This window comes from Schistocerca serialis, chromosome 2 (genome assembly GCF_023864345.2).
Source record: "Schistocerca serialis cubense isolate TAMUIC-IGC-003099 chromosome 2, iqSchSeri2.2, whole genome shotgun sequence".
In the NCBI taxonomy this organism is placed as follows: domain Eukaryota; kingdom Metazoa; phylum Arthropoda; class Insecta; order Orthoptera; family Acrididae; genus Schistocerca; species Schistocerca serialis.
In genome coordinates, this window is record NC_064639.1 from 1,027,650,801 (window position 1) to 1,027,668,987 (window position 18,187).

Sequence of the window (18,187 nt, forward strand, 5' to 3'; positions counted from 1 at the left end):
CAGAATAATTTCACAAAATATCCTTCATAATATTAAGTGTATATCGAGCACCTGCAGGTAACTTTAATCCGTTTGTAAACCACCTTGAAACTGTACTGGCCCATTTAACAACCAAAAACAAAGAAATAGTGTTTGCTGGTGATTTCAATGTAGATTTCCTTAAAGACTCCCAATAAGAACTTATTTGAGTTAGTAACACTACCATTCAACTTAATTCCCACTGTAAAGTTCCCCACTAGGGTAGCCAATTGCTCACAAACAGCCATTGATAATATCTTTATAGAAAAGTCCAATGAACAAAATTATATTACAAAACCAATAGTCAATGGCCTCTCAGGCCATGACATGCAGTTCCTTCTGTGAAATGTTGATACTGAACAGGATATGAAATCTGTTAAATCTGAGCTCAAGAGGGTAATGAATAAGCCAAGAACTGATTATTTTAGGACACTCCTCAGAGACATTCACTGGACTGATGTTTACTGTGCTCATGGCATGAATGAAAAATATAACACTTTTGCTAATAAAATGCTTACCTTATTCGAGCAGTTTTCCACAAAAACTTATCAAGGTTAGAGGAAAGTCTACAAAGAAGCCATGGATTACTCAAGGAATAGGGGTATCTTGTAAAACAAAAAGAAAACTGTATCTGTCAATCCGAAACAATTCTGATGTTGATACTATAGCACATTACAAGAAATACTGCATAATATTAAAGAGTGTAACACGGACATCAAAGCAAATATTTTACAAGGAAAAGATAGTCGTATCAGATAACAAAACAAAGACAATATGGGATATAGTGAAGGAGAAGAGCGGTAGAATCAGACATAAGAGGGACAAATAGCATTTAGAATAAATGATACATCGGTGACTGATGTGTATAGTGTTGCAGAACTTTTTAACAAACATTTTATAACTGTTACTGAAAAGAAGATAGAGTTGTCAGGTTATGTAGATGCTGCTATGGAATACCTCAGACCAGACATTTCAAGTAACTTCCATAACATGAATTTGACCCTCACTACCCCAGCAGAAATAATGTCCATCATAAAAATCTTTAAAATCAAAAACATCTAGTGGGTATGATGAAATATCAACAAAATTAATTAAAGAATGTGATTCTGAGTTAAGTGACATATTAAGCTATCTGTGTAACCAGTCATTTATCAGTGGAATATTTCCTGAATGGTTAAAATATGCTGAAGTTAAGCCACTGTTTAAGAAGGGAGGTAAAGAAATAGCATCAAATTTCCGCCCAATTTCACTTTTGCCAGCATTCTCAAAAATTTTTAGAAAAAGTAATGTACATTCGGCTTTATAACCATCTTATCTCAAATAACATACCTTCAAAGTCACAGGTTTGATTTATAAAGGGTTCTGATATTGAGAAGGCTATCTACACTTACAGTGAAAATGTGCTTGATTCATTAGACAAAAAATTGCAGGCAACTGGTATATTTTGTGATCTTTCAAAGGCATTTGACTGTGTAAATCACAATATCCTTTTAAATAAATAATATTATAGTGTAACAGGAAATGCTGCAAAATGGTTCAAATCTTATATATCTGGCAGGAAACAAAGGGTGTTATTAGGAAAGAGACATGTATAAAGCTATCAGGCATCATCCAACTGGGAACTAATTACATGTGGGGTCCCACAAGGTTCCATTTTAGGGTCCTTACTTTTTCTTGTGTATATCAATGACCTTTCATCAGTAACATTACCAAAAGCCAAGTTCGTTTTGTTTGCCGATGATACAAACATTGCAATAAATAGAATATCAGGTGTCGTCTTAGAAAGATCAGCTAATAAAATATTTGTGGGCATTAATCACTGGTTCCTAGCCAATTCTTTGTCACTAAACTTTGAGAAAAGACAAACATGCAGTTCAGAACTTGTAAGGGGTGTCCCACGAGTATTTGCTTAACATACGATGACAAGCAGATAGAAGAAGTGAACAGTGTTAAATTCTTGGGATTACAGCTTGATAATAAATTAAATTGGGAAAAGCACACCACAAAACTGCTGAAGCGTCTTAACAAATCTCTATTTGTAATGCGAATTGTGTCAGACAAAGGGGATGTAAAAATGAAAAAGCTGGCATACTATGCTTACTTTCATTCAATAATGTCATATGGGATTATTTTTTGGGGTAATTCATCAAGCCAAGCTAAAGTTTTCCAGGCACAAAAATGTGCAGTAAGAGTTATATGTAGTGTGAACTCAAGAACATCCTGCAGAAGCCTGTTTAGAGAACTATGGATACTAACTACTGCTTCCCAATATATTTATTCCTTAATGAAATTTGTCATTAAAAATATATCACTTTTTCAAACCAACAGCTCAATTGATGGAATCAGTACTAGAAATCACAACCAATGAAATTCAGTTTAAGAGAAGCCTAAAGGATTTATTGGTGGCCAGCTCCTCCTACTCCATTGATGAATTTTTCAGTAGAACCAACTGATTTGTCTGTGTGTCTGTGCAGTAATGTGTTCATTGTAAATAAGTATTATAGTAGTTTTATTACACATTTATTACCCTATAAATAAATAAAACAACTTTTTTATTTTAAATTCAGTGCATTAATATTTGTAAATGATCCTTTCATATAGTGTTCATTAAAAAATGACGATCATTCCACTTGGGACCTGTGGAATGGTACATTAGCTTATTTGTTTGAGTTGTAAATATTTGTCATGTATTGTTGTTTTCCTGCCATGTTCTACATCTTGGAGGATCTCCTCACTACGGATCAATTGGAATGAAAGTAAATCCAATCTGATGTAATCCTGTGAGTTTTACACACTGTACCTCAAGTATTGATTTTTTTCATGTTGATGTTGAAGAGGAAAGTTGAAAGTATACTTTGTGACACACACAGGACGGTTCCAACTCAAGAATGTTCCATTTGGATTGTCAAATTTGCCTGCAATGTTCCAGCACTTTAACCTTCTGGCAACTATTTAGAGAGAGATGGAATGTTTTTCAAATAATTTATTAGTTAACATGCCATTAGTGGTAACCATAACTGAATGGGACTAGATTCCATCTTCCCACATCAAGGTTCCTTTCTGACCTGGAATATATTAATTCTGAAATTGTGCAACATTGAGGAATGAATGAGGAGACAGTAATGGAATACTCCCCAGTGGGGGGAAATATAATTATCTCAGTTTTGAATATTGCGAAGATCCCTAAAAGAAGTGTATATCTACAGATCAGTTTCTCACCAATTTCCTTTGTAAACTATGTGAGCACATGGCAAGCTGATGACTGTGCTGGGCCCTTGAGATGAAGGACCTCTTGTATAACTCAGTGTGGATCTTGAGTGTGCCAGTCTACCAACTCCACCCAGAGTCTATAAGGATGCTTTTATACCTTCATCAGCATCTCATCAGTCCCTGCTTTGACATGCATAAAACCTATGACAAAACATGGTGGCACCATATCCTCACCACCTTACGTGAGTGGAGTGCAGTTTTCTTTCTCAGTGGTCCTTCAGAGCTGAAGTCAGTATTTCCTAGAGTGCTTGCACAGGCAGGAAAACAGAGTGCAAAAAGGCTCTGTCCTGAATGTGATCCACTTCTCAACTAGCCTCATATGTTAATGACTTCTGCATCTACTATAGTTGTTCCAACATGAGGGTTGCTAAGGAGCAGCTACAGGACCTTATGAGGATAGCAAAATATTGGGCACACACACATTACTTCCAGTTCAGCACTTACAGCAACTTGCATCGTGCATTTTTGTCAATGTAGAACAGTGGATCACCACCTAGAACCCTACCTATATGAGATGCTTGAGGTGGTTGACACATCACTTCTTATGGCTCACATTTGATGAGAAGTTAATTTGATTGATATATAACAGCTTAAGCAGACACACCACTTAAATCTTCATGTCCTTCACTGTCTGGGGTGCAGTACAGAGCTCTCATTTTATCACATTAAGATCATGAAAGACTGGTGTATGAATCAGCAGTGTCATTGGCACTGTGACAGCCAGACTGGCTCTACCATTGTGGGATCAGGCTTGTGATTGATGCCTTCTAAATGAGCCCTCTGGGTAGCTTTCTTGTAGGGGCAAGGATTCCCCTCCTCCTACTACCCCACCCCCTCCCCTTATGGATCAGCCTCTACCAGTTATTCCTCAACTATGACAAACATCTCCATAGCCATCCAGAACATCTGAATCTATCCTTCTGTTTCCTGAGCCTTAAGTAAGAGCTCCAGAAAATGACGTCAATGGGAAATCTGATATTGACCAGTTACAATCCATCAGTTCCAACTTTTGCTTAACTCCTCTCAATCCTCTCACTATTTTACACGTGTGAGCATTCACATGTGTTTCCTTGTCCACAATTTTGCTTGTATCTTTCTCCTAGGTCAAACAAAGTGATACACCACTTAGTTTTCGTGCAAGTTTTTCCTCTCAATACTGGGTGAGTATCCCAATTCAGATACCATTTATATGGTTAACTCAAGTGCTGAAGACCAGGCAGGATACATCTTAACACATGCAAGGACCAGTGAGCAACATCCCTACCTAGTGGATGCTCTTTACAGAGGAACTGGTGGCAACTGTGCTTGCCCTTTACTACGTCAGTATCCAATCACACAAGTCTTTCCTTGTTTGCAGTGACTCCATGAGACACCCACGGGCTATAGTCCACTATTATTCCCAGCAACTGCAAGGCCTTCATGGTAATGGAAAGAGCATAGGATCTTAAGGAATGAACACATGCATCAGTCTGCTGAAGCTACCAGGAAGGGTGCTCTGGAAATAAATGTATCAAGATCCAAAATGTGGATAACATAATATTGCCGACTCTTAGTGTGATGGAACCGTGAATGGAGTGTCAAGGTAACAATCCATAAATTATGAACTATTAAAAAGTCCACAACTTTGAGGCAGTCTTCTCTTGAACCACTCACATGAATCCACAATCCTCTGCTAACTCTATATTGGTCACACCAGTCTGATTTGTGGGTAGACCCTAGACAAGCTGTCCCAGCCCACTGCATTTGTCGTGCTACTGTATCTTGTTGGAGCCTCTCCCCCCCCCCCCCCCCCCCCATCCCTATTGTTATATGGTGAGCTTTGCAGGTGCCTGAGGCTCTCCCTGAAATCCTAGCTGATAATATCAAGACAACAAATCCAAGTTTTAGATTTTATCTAACGCAGTTGTATCTGAAACCTTCATTGTTAAGGTCCCCTGGCTGCCATATGGGGAGAGAAGGTTCATCTACCGTCACCTTAACATTGGTGAACTCTGGTTGCCCCCAGATGGAATACTGGTTAGATCCCCAACATCTCAACTGTGTTTTGATGTTATCCTGAGTCATAATTTCTTCTTAAAAATCTTTCAAAGCTTTGCCTGTTAGATAGCTGACTGGTCAATTCTGTTGATCTGGTACTGTTGTTGGGAGAGCATGGTGTGGTGGGAGTGCACAGTCCACCACATGACAGGCGGGGGTGGGCTTCCAATCGTACCCAACTGATGTCTACCGCACCCTTAATACTGCCTATTGCTGTCCTGTGTCAGTTTTCTTTTACCCTCTTTGTGGTTTGAAATTGAATGTATTTCTTCCAAGAATCTTTCATGCGCAGTATGGAGGGACCAATAACCCTAATAATTAGGTCTCTTAAAGCTTCATAATCCATCCATCCTCTGAAGATTAGAGATGGAAACTGGAGAACTTTTCCTTCACCTGTTTCCTATCTACTTTTGCCAAAACTATTGAACAGTTTACATATTACAGGTAAGAAATTTGAGTTCTCTCTCTCTCTCTCTCTCTCTCTCTCTCTCTCTCTCTCTCTCTCTCTGTCTCTGTCATTTTGCATAGAATCTTTTTGAAACTTAGACTACAATAAATTTTGTCAGAACCCATGTGATGGAGTACTATGCTATTGATTTACCTATCACAGTAAAAAAAAGTTTACCATTTAACATACGGAAAAAAAAATTACTTACCTTGAATGAATCCGACATCTTGTTCTAGGACAAAACAAAATATTAAAATGTACAAGGTGTCTTCTTTATTTTGACCTCTCCAAATACATGTAATTGTCTGTTGAGAAGCAAACTCTTAAGTGTGTCAAGCAAACTCTTAAGTGTGTCAAGCAAATGTCATTTAGGTACCACGGGAACATTAACCAATATGACAGCCTTTCTTGTAACTTTGTTTGTTACAAAGATAATACAAAGATACCAACAATAGCACATCTTTTTTGAACAGCACTCTATATTTTTTATTCGATAATCGACTATCTCCTCATGACCAGTTCAAAACTGTATGAGGATAGTTTGAAAAGTTCTCAGAATCACCACAAGAGGTCAGCGCTAGCACAACGAGTTGTTCACATGATATTCATTGGACTGTTGCCTGTATACATGTGCCATGCCAGTGCTCTTGGAAGAGAGCTGTGGCATTGACGTGGCTCTGTTGTTGTTCCTGCATAGTGATTTGCAAAGAGGGGGCAAAAAAAATTAAAAAAAAAAAATCGAGATCTGAGCAGTGATTAGGTACTTCCTAAAGAAAGGTATGAAAACAAAGGACATTCATGCTGATTTCCAGAATACACTATGTAACTCTGCTCCTTCATATTCAGCTGTTGCCAAGTGGAGAAATGAATTTAAATTTGCTCGGGAGAGCTTAGATGATGAACTGCGCAGTCGTTGGCCAACACGTGTCACTACTCCAGAAATCATCGCGTAAATACACAAAATGGTCATGGAGAATCACCGATTGAAAGTGCATGAAATTGCTCATGCTTGCCAGATGTCATCTGAAAAGGTATATCACATTTCAACTGAAGAATTAGAAATGAAAAAATTACCTGCAAGTTGGGTGCCGTCACTATGGCAAAATTACATGAACTGTTGTTGTTGTTGTGGTCTTCAGTCCTGAGACTGGTTTGATGCAGCTCTCCATGCTACTCTATCCTGTGCAAGATTCTTCATCTCCCAGTACCTACTGCAACCTACATCCTTCTGAATCTGCTTAGTGTATTCATCTCTTGGTCTCCCTCTACGATTTTTACCCTCCACGCTGCCCTCCAATGCTAAATTTGTGAGCCCTTGATGCCTCAAAACATGTCCTACCAACTGATCCCTTTTTCTGGTCAAGTTGTGCCACAAACTTCTCTTCTCCCCAATCCTATTCAATACCTCCTCATTAGTTACGTGATCTACCCACCTTATCTTCAGCATTCTTCTGTAGCACCACATTTCGAAAGCTTCTATTCTCTTCTTGTCCAAACTGGTTATCGTCCATGTTTCACTTCCATACATGGCTACACTCCATACAAATACTTTCAGAAACGACTTCCTGACACTTAAATCTATACTCTATGTTAACAAATTTCTCTTCTTCAGAAACGATTTCCTTGCCATTGCCAGTCTACATTTTATATCCTCTCTACTTCGGCCATCATCAGTTATTTTACTCCCTAAATAGCAAAACTCCTTCACTACTTTAAGTGTCTCATTTCCTAATCTAATCCCCTCAGCATCACCCGATTTAATTTGACTACATTCCATATCCTCGTTTTGCTTTTGTTGATGTTCATCTTATATCCTCCTTTCAAGACACTGTCCATTCCGTTCAACTGCTCTTCCAAGTCCTTTGCTGTCTCTGACAGAATTACGATGTCATCGGCGAACCTCAAAGTTTTTACTTCTTCTCCATGAATTTTAATACCTACTCCAAATTTTTCTTTTGTTTCCTTTACTGCTTCCTCAATATACAGATTGAATACATGAACTAAGGTATTAATTGTTGCGACACCTGCCTTATTCACCTGATATGTCTCCATCAGACTTCCATCTCTTCCCAAAACTGAAAATTTTTCTTGGTGGACGAAGATTCACTGCAAATGAAGAACTGATAGCCAGAGTTGACAACTATTTTGCAGGCCTGGAGGTAACTCATTTTGCAGACAGGATGACGGCACTGGAACATCATTGGACCAAGTGCATTAAACTACAAGGAGACTACATTGAAAAATAAAAAAATGTTTCAGTGATGTAAGTACTTTTTTTCTATTCTGTTCCAAGAACTTTTCAAACCACAGTGTACCATTCATGTAAACATGTCGTTAAAAGTGTAACTCGAAATTTACTCTCCTGTACTAGCTCACAATGCAAAGTGCCTGGGGTAACATAAACTTGCTGGAGTAGACAAACAATAGAAACACAAGGAAAATCTGCACTTCATACAGTTAGCCATCTTCTGCTGAAGGCTTGTGTGACTCCAACGTACACCATTGAAGAGGAGATAGAAGTACTATTTATCTATGGAGGATATGTGTTATCAGCTCAGGAACCGCAAAAATATTTTCTTTATACAATACATGTACATGTAGTACTTTTAAATGTTATGTTGTGCACAATAAAGGTAGTTGTTGATTAAAAACATCATCATTTCTTATTTTAACTGTGGTTGAAAGTAGGCGTAATGTTTCTCAGACTGAGGATCTATACAGAGAGTGATATTCTGACAATACCCTACCTTCCCAATGAATGTTTCCTAATCTTGTTGTGACACTTGCGGAAATGTAAGTTAACAAAATCGTTGTAAAACTCGCATAGACAAAGCTTCTGAAGTTACTGTTGTCACTTCTGTTGCTGTGAATCCGCACTTGAAAACATTACAGTTTGAACAGTAAATTGACCTTTGTAAAAGAAGTATATGTAGTGTTCTAACATCACTATTCCATCCTTTTCACATACACTTACACCAGATGTTCCACATGAATGATTTGCAAAATATTTTACAGTTGTCAGTGGGTGCAGCAGCAAATCCTCACCAACTAGAAATACTTCTCTAATGTTCTGTTTAGTGATGAATGTTCTTGGTCAAACAAACATCAGGTGAATGCAAAATGCATTTGTTATTGGTCCAATGAAAACACGTGATGGCTTATGTAGGTGGAACATTAGCATGTTTGTGTCTGAGATGATACACTAGGTACAACAATTATTGACCCTCGTTTCATCAATGGTAATCTAAACAGCAAAGCATCTATCAACTTTCTTGTATGCATTGTTCCACATCTTCTGGATGAAATACTGCAAAGAGCCAGTATACATCGTGTTACCAATACGATGACAGGCTAGCACAGAATGTCTTGCATGCCCTTCGTTTCCTGAACTGAAGGTATCCTGCCAGTTGGTTTGGTCATGGAGGAACACTGGATTGGCCTACTTGGTCTCCTAACTTAACTTTTGACAGGATGCTTAGAAGACCTTGTCGATTACAATATTCCAATGACTCCATATAAGAAGCATCCTGTATCGTGCTTACTTTTAATCACTTCATCAGGCAACAGTAGGCGCAATGATGAACTCTTTCATCAAACACATGGACCAGCGTATTGCTGTTCCTGATCACTACTTTGAGCATCCCTTAATTTTCTACCCCTTTTTCTGGCCTCAATGGATTACAGTACTATAAAATGGTATTGAAGATCCCCTTTTCTGTTTCTTATTATGTTGACTTGTATTTATGTGACTACGTGATACATTTTTGAACAGCTCTTGAAGAGGAAGTGGATTACCAAATAAAGACCTACTGCTGCTGTTTTTACCTTTGTAACCTCCCCCTCACTTATCGACCTTAATGACAGTTGGAAAATTAAACCGCGTGTGCCTAATGGAAATTTGGGAAAAGCAATCGTCACCGAAGTTAATCTGTCGGGAGGGAGGAAAGGGTTACATCTAAATGAAAGGAAAAATGCAAATGAAACTGGTGGAAATTAATTTTGAAAAGGGGTAAAGTTAATAAAGAAAGTAAATGTGCGGCCGTTACGTTAACAATTAACAAGTGGTAATCAGGTATTAGAGATTTGGGGGAAATTACGGTCGCCAGTCCTATGGACAATTACTATAGTAACTGAAAAAGAAAGGTTATTACACATATAATTAGCACTAGAAGCGTGGCAACTGAAGGTTGACACGTGTAGTGTGAAAACTGAAAGATTGTCAGAAGTAATAAATTTCGCTACACTCTGACTTAATTTAGCAAAAGAATTAATAAAACCAGAAAACTGAAAGTTAATTTAGTGACTGAAATTAATAGTGAGCTTTGTTTCTGAAGCACATCGAAATTCAGTAAAATATGGTTAGTCTTGGGCTACCTCAACAATCATTTCAAAAGCTACTTGAATCTGCGCAATTTAGAAATAAGAGATTCAACTTTGAACTTGAATTAAATGATTCTGAACAATTAACAATAGTAAAATTTAGTACGTACCAAGCTGAGCTGCAGTCACAGGTAAGCTAAAATACAGTAACAAAACTCGCACTCTTAATTTGTGCTTGAGTAATCTAAATATTGTAGCCAGCTATGAATACTTTAACTGAACTTTGAAATTAAAGCAGTGAAATGGACTAATATTACTTTAATGCTAGCGTTTGAATTTCAACGACACTCGGGTTCACTCCAGAAAAGGAAGGGGCCCTGCTTGGTAATGCAATTGGGACAATGAGCAACAAATGTTCATGCTAAGTTGCTGTAATTATAGTTACGAAAATGGAACGGTTTGAAAAGCTGATGTCTGCCATACAGTTCTAAGACTTTACGTGCTTCCAGTCTTCCTTGTTGGTTGATTGAAGGTTTGAAGCCGTCGATCAAGGAGGTGGCGACAGTCACTCATTGTCGGCCGTAGCTGTTGCAGAAGCTGGATGTTGGTGCGCCTCCTCCTCGACACGGTCACGAGGCGAAACGGGCTCTAGATGTGCGCCAGCTAATTCTTCCCGTCCGCGACACCATGTCAGAAACTATCATAGCAAGTCGAGCGCAATTACATGTTGCCAAACCGCGAAAGCGCGGAAACTCGCGGGAGCGTCACGCAACACCCTGCTCCCCTGCACCGCTCCAGCCAGACTCCCTCTCTGCCTGCGCTCCACGCGACGGAGTTAACACTACCAAAGATCCTAAACACTTTGGTTCTCCACACGACCTATCGATGTATTTGTTCGATAGCATAGTTTTCCCTAGTCCAGACCCAGCGTATAAATACAAATAATATTTACAAAACAACCAATTATACATATGACACACACATACACAAATAGTAAAACAATTACAATATATAAAGACACAGAAATGTCATATCTTGAGGTAACAAAACAAGGGAAAAAAATTATAGTACAATAGATGGAAATAGGAGGATATGCATTTCAGGCATTACACGTGCCGCACATTGTCTGAGGATGTTCGTGTAACCTAAACAGACTCAGAAAATGTCCCAAAAAAGAAACAGCGGAAATGCATATGCTCAAAACATCAACAAAATTTAGCATTCGTCTAATTAAGCATTAATAAATTTTTAGACCATAATAATTGAGTGGAGACACTCCTAATCTTATTCCACTCTGTCATCTTGCACAAAATAAAACAGGTTGACAACATATTAAAATTCATAGAAAACATAGAAAATGGTTTAGCTATCCAAAAAATCAAAATTCCTAACAGTATCAAGAAATGGAATTATATTTACAAAATTAACCAGAGTACATGGTCATAAAAAACAGGTATATCAAAATACGCAAATTAATAATTAATTACATATAATACACATTTTTATGTAACCTTTTCATAATTAATATTCTTGACATGAGAGTCCACTTAACGCTGAACAAGAAAATAATATTCAGCAGATCGAAAAAAACAAATATTGACAGCAGATTTCTTTCACATCTGCTGTCCGGGAAGAAAAACTACTCCGCCTTCCGTACACGCAAGTACAAAGAATGCCGACAGCGGCACAAGAGCCGACAGCGGCTCCGCCTCGCCAGTATTGTTGCGCCCGCCTGTGCGGCACGCTTGATCTCACTTGCCTGTGTAACGGCATTTCCAAAACGTCCGTTTCACTGAATTCTTTCGGAAAAACTCACTCCCGAGTAATCTCAAGGAGTCCATTAACACTATCACAGTGGATAACTCAACACTGTCCATCATCACACGCATGTACTAGCCTGAAACTTAAAACAGCGTCTAAGTACATCGGCAATGACTAGTAAAACACATATTCATGAAATCTTACAGCTAGTTACAAAATCATATTTACATTGCCTAATCTACTGTGGCTCAGCTGAAAACAAACTAGCAGCTTGGATTTTTCAATTGATAAATAATCACTCTCTCTTAAATCATTTAGTAAAAATTAATTACTTATTAATTACAACTTCTTTAATGTCCTCTTGGTCAGGCAAAACCATGGCAATCTAGCAAATCGTTAAATATTACACTCTATATTTACATACTGTACAAATTACCCAGTCTGTGGTATTAATCAATCCTTGGTTGGTACAATTTCAAGTCTACAATGTTCCGTATACCTAATAGTTTTCCTGAGCTTGGATACTCTAAGCAATAAGCAATTGTGTGAGGTATACCAATGACTTTATATGGTCCATTATAAGCAAACTTAAATTTAGAGATTTCATTGTCTATCTTGCTCGATTTCTCATGAGCTTTTACAAGTACTAAGTCTCCGATTGCAAACTTAGCAAAACGCGCTTTAGCCTCATGACGACGTATGCGAGCATCGGCTTTTAGCTTCATTATTTCTCGCAAACGATCTTTTTTCACACCAATACTAATGTCAATCCGTGGAGGAAATTTGATTCTCTCTTCCACTAAACTTTTACTTCTGTCATCTAACAGGATTCCCTCTGGAGAAAATCCCGTAGATTCATGTCTCAAGGTGTTCATAATTCTCTCAAATTCTGCTACATATTTGCCCCATGCCCTATGGTTGTGATGGCAATAGGTACAGCAAAGTTAGCCTAGCTCACGCATATACCTCTCAGCGGGATTTCCAGCCGGACAGTAAGCTGAAATATGGATCACTTCGACCCCATTACTTGCCATGCCTTCATTCCACAATTTAGAAGTAAATTGTGCCCCATTGTCTGATAGAATCGCCTTGGGCTTACCAATATGAACAAAATAATCGTTCACAAGCTTGCTATAGACCGCTTTGGCTGTGGCTTTCCTAATCAGGTATAGTTTGATGAACTTGGAAAAAGCTTGTAGCACTACTAAAATGTAGGCAAAGTTTCCTGATGACTTGGGCAAAGGTCCGTACAAGTCCACGCACAGTAATTCAAAGGTGTCGTTAGGCACGGGACCACGACTTGTACAGTTGGTAACCTTCACCTTTTGACATAAATCGCAAGTTTTCACTCTGTCAGTAACGCGTTTTAACATGTTGTTAAAATGTACTACTTCACTCAGCTTTGGCCCACAGTGACCATACGCCAAATGGTAGTAGTCTATTACTTTCGTGATGTATCTGGTGGGCCAGCATACCCGCCAAATATTACTATCTTCACCCTTACGTATGTACAAGATATGATCGTATATCTTGTAATACTTCCTTAATTTCTCTCCTTCTGGACTCCTTTCGCCATATCGGGTTTTCACCATATTTAAACAACCGTTCTCGTTGTGATGACGACGTAGATGCTTACAGATGTTCACTATTAATTTATGTCCCTCAACTTCTTTAAAATAGTATAATTTGACCACTCCATCTGCCTCATCTTTCAATACATCTTGATTAGACTCGGGCAACCGCGATAGCGCATTCGCTACGCAATTGTCGGTCCCTTTTACGTAACAGATGTCATAGTTAAATTGCTGTAAATACAGCAACCACCTAGTCAGTCTTTAGTGAAGTAGTTTACAATCCTTCAGATAAGTGAGCGCCTTATGGTCCGTATGAATATTCACCTTGCGGTCCCATAGGTAACCCTTGAACTTCTTTAATCTCCACACGATAGCGAGACACTCTTTCTCAGAAATGGTGTAGTTTCGCTCACTTTTTGATAAAGTTCGACTCGCGAACGCTATCGTCCGGTGTTCCTTATCCTCTCCTTTACCAACTTCTTGGAACAGTTCCACCCCCACCCCGTAATTCGACGAATCCGTTCCCAGATGGAAGGGTAGCGATAAATCAGGATGAAATAGTATGTTAGATCTTAACAACTCGTCTTTTAATCTCTCGAAAGCGGCCTGACACCCGTCAGTCCACACAAAAGGAACATTTTTGCGTAAGAGGTTATTCAAATTTTCATCATTAAACACTTGTCCTTTTACAAATTTACGGTAAAATCCTGTGAACCCTAGAAAACTTTTTAACTGTTTCCTAGACTTGGGTGGAGGACAATTCCTTATTGCCTCTAGTTTCTCTGGGTCTTTCGTAATACCAGCAGTGGTATTTACATGCCCTAAAAATTTCAGTTCCTGCTTCACAAATTCGCATTTCTTTAGCTTTAGAGTCATTCCGCCACGGCGCAACGCTCTAAAAACTTCATCTAACAGGTCGCAATGGTCATGCCAAGTGGCATTGGCCAACAATAGGTCGACAACAGTTAATCTTGAACTCAAAGCCGGGCCGAGTACTTTATCTAGGGCCCTGATGAATCCGGACACAGATATATTAAGTCCAAACGGCAGTACTCTATACTGATAACACCTGCCCGCAAACAAGAAGGTGGTGTATATCCTAGATTATTCTTCGAGTTCTATTTGCCAGTAACTAGTCGTCAGATCGAGGCTAGTCATGAACTTAACGTCATGAAAACGTTGTAAAATCTCCCCCATACTCTCTGGTCTGTCTGTTTCACGTTGAACGACCCTATTCAACGTGCGTGCGTCAATCACAATACACACACTACCATCCCATTTTGCTACAATGACCAAACCGTTATTGTATGGACTCGTACTTCTTTCAATTACTCCCCATTCGATCATCTTATCTATCTCCCATTGCACTGCTTCCTTTTTGGACAGCGGTATAGCATACGGTCTCACGAAGAATGGTTCGAGTGGAATTACATGCAACTTGTATTTATATCCTTCCACAAGTCCCGGTTTGTCTGAAAACACACTCTTATTCCTCATTATCACTTCATACAGGCCTTGTCTTTGTTCGTGTGTTACGTTTGACACACCGTCTACAATACTTTCCAATTCACTTTCAACACTATTGTCAACGCCGAGATTCCTCACATTACAGTAGTTCAAATTCATACCTACGTCAATACCACCCGGCCAGTTAACAATGTGTATAGATTGGTATTGCCTATGCACACCGTCTCCTGCCTCGTCAAAACTAACTACTATTGTTGTATCTTGTGATGTACATGTCAAAGTTTTGCTTTCGCAATTAATCACTGCACGGTACTTTAATAGCCAATCTGTCCCGATAATTACTTCCGTAGTTAAGTCTGGCACGACGACAAACTCTTGTTCAAATTGTACCCCACATATCTCGAAGTTGACAAAAATCTGTTTTGTGACCGGTTTACTGGCCTTCCCAGTAGCACCGATAATTTTCACTCCTGTTACTGGCATAACTACGATACCAGGTCTGTCTTTCAGTAACTCAAATATTTTCCTAGATACAGCACTCAATTCTGCACCGGTGTCAATCAACACGTTTAGTTGTAGGTTGTGCATATTAACAGACACTACTATCTGTCTACACTTGTCCTCGGCTGTTTCTTTATTTTCCCACAGTAAATCCTCATCTATATCCAGGTCATACCAGAAAAAACCATCCGGCTTTGATCCGGCAGTGGTATTTACATGCCCTAAAAATTTCAGTTCCTGCTTCACAAATTCGCATTTCTTTAGCTTTAGAGTCATTCCGCCACGGCGCAACACTCACATACAGCCTCTGTTCACATACAGTTTTAATTTCAACACGTTTGTCCTGAGGCTTAGTCTGTAGCTTCGCCTCCAATACTGAAACCTTTTCCTGTAACTCGTCAACTAGTGAGTGTTGCTTTGCTACCAATTCACTAATTGTCACCTTCGTTGATTCCTCTTTGGTCAGATTGATCTCATCTGCCAATCTACCTGGAGGAATGTGCCCAGTAGTATCTGCAATTACTTCCTCTGGATCTGCGCAACCCACACTGCTACCGTCTGACCTTATAACGTCAGCTCTAACCTCGTACACGCTGTAATCTACGTGCTTTTCTACCAATCGTGTCCGACTATCACTAAAATTCTCGTAATCTTTCTCCTCAATACTTTCGCAATGTTTAAACTGGAGTTTTGTGTCCGATGGGTCGGCCACTTCTAACACTATAACTTTCGGTAAAGTCTGCCGGTCAGGGCCAGAACTTTCCGTTACTACTTCAACATCCAACTCCTGCGGGACGAAACACGACGAATCTTGCTCGTGCTCCCCATTAACATCAACTATTTCTGGTGAAGTCTGCTGGTTAGAGCCAGAACTTTCTATCACTTCACAAATACTATCTTCCTACGGGACGAGACGCGGCAAATCCTGCCCGCGCTCCCCATAAACACTTCTCCCGTACAGGCCCCTACAATCTCTTAGTTCGTCATATAAGTGACGGAACTGCCTTAACCAGACCTCATCCCTCTCTGCATCCCCTCGCTCGATGACAGACGTGTTATCCGACATCTGATCTTCTCTCAACAATTGCGAATCATTCTTAAACTCAATCTCCAGTTCCGCTGTGGGTGTTACAGCTGCCACTTTATAATCGATTTCTGGAACACTACTTAAATTGTTCTCACTGACAGTGAATGTATTTTCTACTGCCGTGTCTACAGCTGATCTACTACTCGTTGGCGCACTCCTTTCTCCCAATACTGGCACACTCTCCCGCCGTTGATTATTCCACACGGAATTTTCATAACGACGACACTTGGGTTTTCTCCTGTTATTAGGCTGCCAAAATTTCTCCACGCCCGGTCGGCCCCTCACCGACACGGCTAATGGTTTCCCTGTCTCGTCCCAGCAGATACGCTCCCCAGATACTGCTGAGGTGGCTGGTCACACCCTCTGGCGTTATTACTATTCTGTGAAGCCCGTATCATGTTGGTATGATACTGGTTTCTGTCATTCCTGTTATTATTTGCATTGTACCGATTGTTATTATGGTCCGAACCATTATTATTACTGTTGCCATGGTTGCGGAATGCATTATTCCCATGGTTATCATTGTTGTGGTACCCGTTGTTGTTACCACGGCCTCTACCACTGTCGCGATTATTGCGCCAATTGTCCTCGTCCTCAACTCTTTCCAGGAAATCATTGATTGTCTTGTAATTGCTTCCTACGTATCGTTTTGTATCATTTGGAAGCTTCTTGTAGAGTTCCCAGACTATTTAGGATTCCGTGCGGCGATCACGCAAATATTCCAACTTGCGAATCAAGCCCTCACAAAACTCCTTCATCGAGCCGCGCGAATTCGCATCGAAAGGCCTCGATACGACAAATTCGCGCCAGACACTTCGTTGTTTTTGCTCTGACCAGTATTCAGCCAGAAACAAATTTTTAAACTCGTTAAAAGTCAGGTTCATAATGTTGAGGTTTAAGCCCCAACGCTTGGCATCACCAGCCAACACGTCAATAACCGCATTAATTTTTCTCTCGTTAGTCCATGCTCTGGGTAAAACTCTTTCACAATTTTTAATGAAATCCATCGCGTGTATACTGCCTTTTTTCAAGGGGTCGAACCACTCCTCTTTCGTCAACAATTCCGAACTGTGTGCACAGATTGGCACATAGCTCTGTCTTTCGTCAAGTTTCTTTTCTAATTCCGACACTCTCGTAATTACTTGGCAAGTGGTTGTCGCAAGCATTTCCACTTCCCTCTTTTTCTCTTCGCAGGTATTAGCCTGCTTCCTCACTTTAGTATCTACTTCGGACACTAAGGCCTTCAAAGTTTCCACTTCTGTTGATCCTCTTTTTTCACTAATTGAATTTGTTCCGTCACCTTATTCTCGATGATCGGAGCAACTGCTTCTCCTACACATTTCTCGATTCTGCTAATTTCGGAATCAAAACGAGTATTTATGCTCGCAATTTCCGCCTGAACGCTTATCATTTCCTGTTTAAGATTACCGATTTTGGTATTAATTACAACAATATCTTGTTTGATTTTATCAACTTTTGTGTTAACAACTCCAACATTGTTGTTAACAACATTAATAGCTTTGTTCTGATTGTCTAGCTTCCGTTCAATTTTTTCATACTGAGCTTCTTGCTTGGCAGACTGAGCTTCTTGCTTGGCAGCCTGAGCTTTAATTTCTGCCGATTGACTCTTGATTTCGTTAATCAAAACATTCAATAAATCAGTTAACTTCCCGGAAACTACCGGTTTTACTTCCGTAGCTGGTT